The 10,793-nt window shown below is 39.0% G+C and overlaps 1 long non-coding RNA gene across 1 annotated transcript; it reads right to left on the reverse strand.

The window, feature by feature from the left end:
- Nucleotides 1-1,568: 1,568 nt before the first annotated feature.
- On the reverse strand, nucleotides 1,569-8,706 carry LOC137471126 (uncharacterized). The gene is made up of 2 exons (XR_010997420.1): nucleotides 2,252-8,706; nucleotides 1,569-1,971 (listed from the first exon to the last, which is right to left on the reverse strand). It is a non-coding gene; the product is annotated as an uncharacterized lncRNA (long non-coding RNA).
- Between the last annotated feature and the right edge of the window lie 2,087 nt (nucleotides 8,707-10,793).

The following is a 10,793-nucleotide window of genomic DNA, read 5'->3' on the forward strand; positions in this document are numbered from 1 at the left end:
CAGATACATGGAGGTGTGTGAAGAAAGGCATCAGGATGACCATGTGAAAAGGACTTTATTCTGCAATGCCCTCAGACGAAAAACACTGCCTGAAGCACACTGACATCTTAAAGCCTTTCTGAACTAATTTCCCCCTTACTCCTGGGACATTTAGGGTGGGGAACTCTATATATGAAGGCAACCAAGGATCTTATGGAGGGATCATATTAAACCTCTAGAAGCAGCATGTGTTTGTCAAGATCCAGCTTTGTGGTTGCAAAGGGTGCTAAATTTTAGAAATTCAGTGCTAACTAGGGAAGGCTACAAGAAGTTTTAATGTCTTACATTAACTTTCGCCTGAACTCTATTCAGCTCTGCCTGACTCTTTATGCAATATGGGACATATTGATATGTGTCAGTTCTGTCTGGAGGGATGTACCAAAAATATATCAATCTTGGTACATGATGAGACTGAATTGAATATTAAATTGTTATTCTACATAGGCAACACATTGCCTAGATTGACTCACACATACAAAAAGAAATGTCTGACTTAATTTCTGTGCTTTTTATGTCATTTTTGTGCATTTCTGTAATTTTAAGAAGAATCTGGTCTACTTTCACAGCTGAAGTTTGTTTCTTGTGAAAGAGGAACAGTGACATCCTGTGGCTCAACTATAGTAAAAACATACAGTGTTTTTATCACTAACCTTTCTTGGATGTGTTTTTTCTTCTTCTATATAACTTAGCAAGAATAGAATCTAAATTTTAGCTACAAAAAAAAAAAAGGATAGCACTTTAATTGGGCAACAATCTTTCTTTATATGTGGATTGCAGGCATGAAGAAATTGAAGACATTTAATAATCTAGCTTCCTGCTAATCAAAATAGAGTTATTTTTAATTATAAAAATAATAAGAGAAAATAACTTAGAAAAAACCAAAAAAATAGGTATGAAAAGTGGCTTTTGAAAAACAATGTCTTGTCAGGCCTAGGATTTAAGCCGTTCTTTCATAAGCACCTTTTAGTCTTTGGAAATACTTTGATTAACAGTGTTACCAGAATGTATTTGAAGGAATAGACTTCATTTAGAATACGATGGCATGTCTCCAGAGTAAGTTGAGAGCACCAGCAAATGTAATAACTAAGCAAAGCATGGTCATATTCACAAAGGAAAAAAAAAATCTGATATATTGCTTTATAAAGTAATTTCTTCATGAGACCCTTTCACACTATACTATTTTGGTCATTATGAACTTCTGATGATTCTGTACTGATAGAAATAGTATCTTAAGAAAGATACTATTTTCAGGTAATGTACCAAAAATTATACTAAAAGAACTTTACAAAAGCCTTGCAACATAACAATTTTTTGTAGAAGAAAACTTCAGGACTCCTTTCCTTTGGCATAAATTTAGTGTCATATACTGGTGACATCCTGAAGAACTTAAGATTCTATTTTCTTATCAGATGTATAAATCAGAAAGATTGTTGCTGCACTTGCCTTCACATCAGGTTCACACTCTAGATTTTCTTCCCAATGTATTTTGCTCTATTTGCACATTTATCAGTTGTGAGGTTGTCCCTTACTTAAAACTAGTTTGCTTTTATTAAGATTCTCAGAGACAGTCAGTGGAGCTGTTACATTACAGCTCTGCGGTTTCTGCTGTGGCTCTTGACTGTGGCAGCAATACAAAGAGCAAACATTCTCCTGTCCTGGCTTCTCAAACACAAATGGCCAAGTGGATGGGTGACAGTGATGAAGAATGAAGTTGGAATTGAAAACAAACCTGTTCAGACAGAAAGACTGAAATGTGTTTCTTGAGCATAAGTGATTTTCTCCAGGGCTTCAATTTCATTACTTTTTTCCCCTTCAATGAAAACAACCTCCAAAGGCAGAAATGTGTTTATAGGAAAGAGGACACCTCTATGTGATGTGGATTTTGTGCATGATGCAGACATTTGTTGGAAGACAAGAATTCCAAGCCTTAAGCTGTAAAGAAAGCATTGTTGACAATAGATTGTTTCTTACCTTTCTTATTCAAAAGGTATGTACTCAGGCACTATTTTTTAAATATAGAGAAAAAAAAGTAAATCCCCACATACAGCACAGAAATTGTTCACTGAAATAGCTAGTTTCAGAGACAAAAGAATACACCATCTAACATTTGCATCTATTTCATTATGTTTGACTGGCATATGGTGATCCGTAAGCTTGCTGCTAATATAGAGCCTGTGTTTTTTAATTAAATTGGTGGTCTTAAAAAAGGTACCTAGTCTCCTGAGTAAGGTATAATCTTTTCAATTTTGAATATTGCATGGTCTCACACTAGCACTGCAGTAGTCCTAAAATTGCTTCAGCCTCTAGAAGTTGGTTCAGAATAATTTTTAAATATAGGCTTGTAAAATTATAGTAAAGGACAAAGCAAAACTATAAGCAGGGATTTCCCCAAAGAAAAATGAAACAAAGAACAGCCCAGGCTATAATTCAAATTGTCAATTAGATTTGACTCAGAGGAGTTTGAAAATTAAGTTTTTAATTTCTGTGTATTTCTTCCACTAATCTGTTTGTGAACTTTAGACTGTCAGCTGAGAAACAAAAAGAGAGAAAAACTAGACTCTTTTGAACCAGAGATTTAATAACTCCCCCAGGTCACACTGCTCATTATGAAGGGAATGAAGTGCTGGTTCTTGGGCAACAGAGCAAACATCTGCATCCTGAAACAAGCCAGGTGCTCTAAATCAGGGCAAAATGAAGGCAGCCCAAGCAGCAAAATCTGAGCATGTCCTCTGTCTCTCCAGCCTGCCTGAGTCCCTGCTATGATTGTGTCTGCAGCTGGAGCGACCTCCCAGCCGAATAAGCACACCTGGAAACACTGATGGGCAGCAGCTGTCTGGCACCCACAGCGAAATTCCCAGCAGGCATCAGGTGTTTGCCTGACTTTTCCTAGGGGAGCTGGATGCATGTGCACTGTGCAAGCTTTAAAATGTCATTGTTAGTTTGTGTGTCAGTGAATAACATTTAGGTCTTGAATTGAAATGACAAGGGAAAGAAACATACTGCAAAAGGTTCTGCTATTGGCAAAAATACTCACTGCATTTTTATTGTGAATTTCCTTTCTGTAAATCTTTCAAGCCTCTCTCCTTGTGAACAATAAAATGTTACCTTATAAACAGCTGAAAACTGTGCATACCTATCACTATAAGCATTGCATCATCTCTTTTATATTCCACTTCCCAGACGCTGCTTTACCAAAGTACAGAATTGATTTTCACGCATTTCTTCAAATACGTCTGTATAATAGCAGTTTACATGAACTGCTTATCTGCTCTGTTCTTCCAAGTCTGCCTTTGCTCATCAAAACCATACAATACCTGCTTCCTGACTCCTAAAATGAAGCAAAGCTTTCAAGAGAATCACTATAGGAGATGCCTATTTACACAGGGGTTCATATACCTACATACTTTTTAATATCAGCAGTGCATGTGTAGGAGTATTCACATCCCTGAAGATATCCTCATGAACAAAAGCTTTCACACTTGAATGTTTGCAAGCCAAAGACAGAGCAAATGCCACCAAAGGCTGCTTTTATGAATGGGGATCATGTGGTTTTATTTTACTCCAAAGGTTTATGCATCTGGGAGCTATGTTGCATTGCTTGAATGGTGCATTTTTGCTTTGATATGATTTCATTCTCAGCTTGGTCCAGGAGTCATGTATTAAACACTTGCTTTCTTTCATTGGGTGAAAAAAGCATTGGTTTTACTCATACAGTACCGTGTCTGAGTCCTTAAATGCAGAACAGATATTTTACAACTTCTAAAAAATCACCTTTTGGGTAAACCATACATAAGAAAGAACATTCCCATGTGTCTGGGTTGTCCCAGGCATGTCCTCTTTTTACCTCCATAATGAATCTTAGGATGTAGGAAGTCCAAAAGCAACCAGGAATCCTACACTGTGTACATGTGCCATTTGCCTGATTCCCCCAGTAGTTTATAGACTGTGCAGTTGACAGTGTTAACGCAGCGTGTACTGGATCCATCTGACGTTCTGTGCACAGCTGCACAGCACATGCAGAGCACATCAGACATGCTGAAGCTAGGATGCACTTCCAGTTCATATGTAGGCCACCTGGGTGGCTCATGCACACATACTTCTGGCCAGGAAACCCTTGTCACAAATACAGCAGTCCTAATCTAATCCAGGAGCAGATCTGGAAACAAGTGCCAATCACCACAATTCTTCTGCTTCCTCCCCTTGGCATTGCAGATAAGAGATGAACTCCTACCTGTACACACTGAACTCTCAGGCTTATCTGTTTTGTAACATTGCTATTCAAAAGGTTTCCCACCTTTCCCAATATTAATTTATTGTGACTTCAAAATTTAATAGCTCTATATCATAATTTAAATCTGCCTATATGAAAGGAAATATATAATGCATTTATTTTCTAGAGATTGTATTTGGCATTCCAAAAAGGGGTTTCCAACTCCATGTTCCAAACCATCTGAGAGACAGCAGCAGCCAGAAAACTAATACTTTTACCCAGGCAAGACATGGTTCTACTCCTGCATCCAGAGCCCAGGATCAGTTACGAAGAATCACTTAAATGCAACATCTCCAGCAGAGCTTAGCTGTGCACTGGCAAAGCCTCTCTGAAACCCTTTGCCACACTGAAAGCCTCCCGTAAATTATTTGGCTTGTCTTTGACCATTTCACTGGATTACTTGATGTAAACACTAAGCATTTGTTGCTTGCTGTTACACAGTCATCTCCAATAAGCCATCCACAAATTAGTGGTCAAAGTAAAGTAACGCTTTTTTGGGCTTTTCCTCTGGTTTTGTGTTCACTGATGAGAAGAACCTGCTTGTTATGGATGGACGAGTTTTTCTCAGAATTTCTGCTTTTTCTCAGGATGCTCTATACAGAATTGGATTGTGGTTTAATGTGATCTCAGCTCTGGATTTCTGTCCTGTAAAAGAGGCTCAGATTTGATTTAACCTTTGCCTACATTTGCACATGACTTTTGGATGAGACTTTTTTTTCTTAAATGGTATTTAACACCAGATTATAAAGACATTTTTCAGCCTTAGAGTCACCTAAGCAAATGTATTTACCAGAATTACAATTATTCATCAGCCTTTCCAGGAAGTAAGTACCATAAAGTGTGTGGCACTGCACCTAGATTTATATCAGCTGCTCATGTTACAAATTTAATTTTAAAAAACTGTATGTGCACATATCTATAAATATGCAATGTTTTTCAAGAAAAATCATGCAGTTTGATGCAGCTTAATAAGCACTAAAACAGATGATATTACAGTAACATTGCTACAACTCATCCTACAGACTTAAAATCATTGAAAAGCTAGAGCTACCAAGGCAACCTTGACTGCGATCCGTATCTCCTTAAGTCACCTGGCTGTATTGCAATAGACCATCTGATCACTGTCTGTAAGTTAAAGGTCTGCACTTCAGAGATGTGGTTTTTTCTCAGAGACGGAACATTGTGCTCCCAGCATGTGCAGCAATGGTAGTAAGTCAAGGGATAAAAATCAAGATGTTTTCTTCTCTTGGCAGCAGAGATTTGGAAGCTTTGGTAATGTTATTTCAGAGTTAAGGGCAGCCTCGATATCTCCACCTCATTCAATTTTCATAGTTGGAAAAGTATACACATCAACAACACGGATATTTTCAGGAGAATGTAGATCTGGTATGGCAGGAGGTAGGATACTTAAATGACTCTGACAGTGCTGCTGGTGAATATATAAACTGTAAGTGTTGATAAAAGATCAGAATGATTTTATTTAAATTTTCCACTCTCTTTTAATGTAATTTGTGTCTGAATAGCAAAGGTAACACCTAGTTTTATAAGGAAGTCCTCAAAAAGTTCAGCAAGGACAGGTTCAAAGTGCTGCACCTGGGAAGGAACAACTCCATGCACTACTGTATTCTGGGAGCAACCCTGCTAGAAATGAGTGTTGTGAAAGGGACCTGGGGTCCCTTTCACACCAAGATGAACATGAGGCAATAATGTGCCCTTGTGGCTAAAAATGACACATGGTAGCCTGGGCTGCATTCAGCAAACCATTACCAACGGGTCGAGGGAGGTGATCTGGCCTCTCTGCTTAGCAGCAGTGAAGACACACCTGGAGCGCTGTGCCCAGTTCTGAGCTCCTCAGTACAGAGACATGGACATACTGGAGAGAGTGAAACAAAGGGCCAAGAAGATATTTAAGCATCTGGAGCATCTGTCCTATGAGGAAAGGCTGAGAGAGCTAGGACTGTAGGAAAGAAGGCTCAAGGGGGACTGTATCAATGGCTATAGGACCTTTTCAGCAGTGCCCAGTGATAGGACCAGAAGAAAAGGCACAAAGTGAAGCACAGCAGGTTCCCTCTGAATGGCAGGAAACACTCTTACTGTCAGGATGACCAAGCCCTAACCCAGGTTGCCCAGAGAGGCTGTGAAGTCTCCCTCTTTTGAGACTTTCAAAAGCTATCTAGACTCGGTCCTGGGCAACTGGCTCTGGGTGGCCCTGCTTGAGTGGGGTGAATTGAACCAGATGACCTCCAGAGGTCCTGCCAACTTCAATCTGTGATTTTGAAAAAAGATGAAAACTTTGCCATTTTTAGTGTTCCACCACTCATTTTATCAAGTGGGGCTGTTCATAGGAGCAGTAATTTCAGGAAGGGATACATCAATGTAGAACAATTTTAAGAAAGCTTAGGTCTCCAATCCCTGCAGCTCACAACCCAGCAGTTATTCACGCACACATAAGGACCACTGCAGTGTTTTCCTCACTGTTGTTTCTAGCCCTCATGCTGCTGGCTCAGAGGAAAGAGCAGCACTTACGCGCTGTGAGCACGATGAGAGCAACCCGAGGGAATGGGACCCCAGCATAAAGAACATGCTGTTTCACTTAGACACTTTTTCAGGAAAATTAAAAAAACTTGAAACAACATGTATGCCATCGAAGCAGTTTCCTTTGGATTAAAAACAGAACATTAGACACATATTTAATCAGTTTTGCTGTCCCTGGGGGTGTTAATATTTGGCAATATCCCCCTTTCAATTAAGAGGTGGTTCTCTAGTTCTTAAATAAAACTAGTCAGGAAATTTCCACAAATGCTTTCTCATATAAAATGCATTTTCTGCAAAACTGAACTTTACTGCAAGGAAACAATAATATTCCTTGAAGTTTCTGAATCTTCACTGGGAAACACTGACTCCAAAAAACGACTTGGTTGGTTAAAACACTTCAGACCAGATCAGTTAGACCTTACCTCATGGTCACAAAAGTCAAAGAAATGTCTCATGGCAGTTTAGTTCAGATAACATATGCTCTAGTTGTTTTCTGCAAAAGCTTTCCTGTCTGAGTTACACCATAGACATTCCTGAAGCTGAAACATCAGACCAGGTCCAATTGAACTGGGGACCCCAAACCACTGAGGAAAAATGGGGATGCTGCATTTGAACTACAGTTCCTGTGAGGAATCAAAGTCCCTCTGAGTCCTGAACTCAGAATCTTCAAGTAAATAAGTCAAAATGAAACAATTTTATTTGGAGTTGTTATGAAATTTAACTTCAGTCAAAGGAATTGAAAGCATCTCTGAAATGCATTTTAACTAGTTCTGTAAAAATACTGATATTCATTGTTTTCCCTGTTAAAATACAAAGACAAGTCATGTCTTGGGGTTGTTGTTCTACCCTTCTGCGTGAAGCAAGATGTAACAGAAACCTAGCCTGATCCAAAAAGTGACCTCCCAGTTTGCTAAAATTTAAGGCAAGGATGAGCCAACATCTCTTCCAGTCTGTTCTCCTAAACATCTCAGAGCACAGCATTTTATCCAGTGTCCATGCAGTGAGTGAACTCAGTAATATGTGTGACTAAAGTAAAACTTGTGTGAACACAAGTCTCTCAAAAAATCATTTAGACTTGTTTAGGCAGTATCACTGGGATTTTTTTTTGGTATTGTGTTGCAGTAGTTTCTTGCCATTGCTGCTCAGGGCCTGTTACATGTTTTCTTCTGACTTCATCTGGCCAGATCTTCCAGCTGTAACTCTTGCTGTGGCCATATCTATTTGATTAGAGATTACTTCAAGATCCACCTTTTCACTTGAATAAACACACTTCAGTCTGTGAAGGGAAAGTAACTTCTTTAGCTCTCAGATAATTTTCTTTACTCTTTTTCCTTATTTTCCAGAACTAACTTTTTCTAATTGCTCAACATCTTGTTTAAAAAGCTGACTGCAGTCCCGTGTGTCATGTTCCCACACTAGTCTTAAAATGCACACACAGGAGAAAGGCAGCTCCTGATTTCTACTTATCACTGACCTGATTGTATACCTGGGGACTTCATAAGTCATCTGGCCTCAATATCATGGCACTAAATTGTCATGAACTTTAATGAGTTTCCATGTCATTTGTCTTGTGATTCCCGCCTTGTAGCTACAGTTGCTTTTCAATACTTTCTAACCTTACTGGGCACTCTTAACTTTTTATAGAGTACTACAATTCTCCCTTGATGAATTTACCACACACGAATAAATCTAATATATTCTGTGATCCAAAAAGTAATCTGAACTTTGACTTTTTCTTTCATAAAATATACAACTGTCTTGAGAAAAGGATTTTTATGAAGAAGTGCTGATATGTCCATACTTTCTTCCCTTTCCTCCCCCCTCTTTTTTTGACAGAACAACACAAAAGCAAAACCTACAGAATACATACAAGTTAAATGGTGATGGACGTAAGTTTTCAAATTCTTCCATTTTTTCCCTTTTTTTCCTCTTTTTCCCACTTTTTTCCTTAGCCAAATTCTCCCTCCCTCCTTTTTTTTTTCTTAATTTTAATTTCTAGAATATTTGTAATCTGCATCTATGGTCAATTCTGAAAGAAGTGAAAGAAGCAAAATGTCTGGAATGGTTTTCCATAGGGAAAGTAGAACCTGTGTTCTACTTTGTTGAACCTTTGTTTCTACCTTCTACTTTGTTGAAAGAATGAAAAGGAACAAGTACAAAATATATAGGACCTCACCAAGAGACAGACTAAGAAGAAAAAGAAATCCATGAACTAAGAGCTAGTCAGGACAAAGAAACTTGGACATATCTTCTCAGAAATAAATGCACTGCAGTCAGTGGAGGTAAAGGATTGGGATACACTGGGGTGGTCTTGCAGATTGAGGTGGGAGCAGAAGGGAGCACTGCGAATTCTTTCCACACGGAGACAAACATCTCAGTGTCCAGAGGGGCTCAAAGATAGCAAGAGGACAGGAACTCTCCCTGAACTAACCCTTGAAGAATAAATACCAGTGGCTGGGCTTGCAGACTGGCTTTCTGGAAGGGGATCTAAACCTATGGCAACTCCTGATTGCACCTCAGCAACCCCCACAGCAATCCTCACTTAAGTTACTGACAGCAAGAACTCTTTACATGCACTTATTGACCTTGCAATATAAGCCAACTCTGCTTCCACACGTTGTTCCTTAAAGCCTGGGCTCTAATAAAGCCACCGAGAAAATTCCCATAGATTTCAGTAAATACAAAATTTCACCCATTCTGCATTTGGGCTGTACCACTATTAATAAAAATTCTATGAACACATTCAGTGACAGATGAAAAGAACCCAGTCCCCTTCTATTGTCCTTTATTCTGCATCTGGCAGAGATCAAATCCAGCAGCAGGGTCTCACTAGGCAGAGGAAGAACCAAACATTGTGTGATGAAATATACCCATGCAAGGCAGTGTTCTTGCATACTTCCTTTTCAGCTGAAGCAACACAAAGTTGATAGACAGTTAAGAGTAACATTTCTTAGCTTTCAGTAATCAAAGTATTTGAAAGGCAGGCAAATAAGAGAAGGTAATGTTCCCAAATTTTTTCATGCCATGCACATACAAGGACCTATCCCTTTTTACCTAGTGTCCTCAGGAACTGGCTCTCCAGAATTAATTAGACCAATTCTCTTGTACATCAGCAGGGAATCAAGCTTCTTTTGTTTGCACTTTTGAATTTAAAGGAGGAGCATAGTGGTTATATGTTGACTTCGTGTGTGTTTGCATCTGTGTGTAAATCTATGTAGAAAAGCTTAGCGTAAATCTTGGAATAATCATTAGAATATTAGGCAACAGAACCGAAAAATCTACTCCCTTCATTTCACTGAAAGAAAAGTATGACAAGGAGCAAAACCCAAAGCAATACTCGACCCTGGTTTTTGGATGCTGGCTCTGAACCGTTAGTGACCATTACATCAGATAAGCCATGAGCCAAAACCAAAGTCTAAAGCATTACAAGGCCAGGAAGGTAAAAAGAATCAGGGCCAGTGCAAGCTTTAAAAGTCAGCAAAGAATTTTAAAGCCATATGTTGCTTAACAGGCACCAGGGTAGAGGGAACGTGAGACTAGAGAAATATGATCTGCAGATCAAGTCCTAGTAACAATTCTGGCAGCAGCAACATTCAAAACCATCTGCAGCCAGTTTAGCAAACAATCTGGAACACCACCAGGAACAAATTAAAATAGTCAATCCTGGAAGTCATGAAAGTCTGTATGAACAAGAGCCTGAGCAAATGAAATGGTGTTTTCATGAGAATATCTTGCAATATTCTCAAAAAACATCAAAAGATTTTTTTGCCCTCTCTTTCATGTGAAGACGAAAAGCTGAAAGGAAAGTCATATGGGTAGGCAGAAAGCAAGACGTTTCAGCACTGGAGCTCCAAAGCAATCAAAATGCCACAGATTTCACTGGCAGCAATATTAATACAAGTCAGGAAGAGTCCTTCTGTACACTGCAGGGCCTCAGACCCAGATATTC

This window comes from Anomalospiza imberbis, chromosome 1 (genome assembly GCF_031753505.1).
Source record: "Anomalospiza imberbis isolate Cuckoo-Finch-1a 21T00152 chromosome 1, ASM3175350v1, whole genome shotgun sequence".
Taxonomy (NCBI): Eukaryota; Metazoa; Chordata; class Aves; order Passeriformes; family Viduidae; genus Anomalospiza; species Anomalospiza imberbis.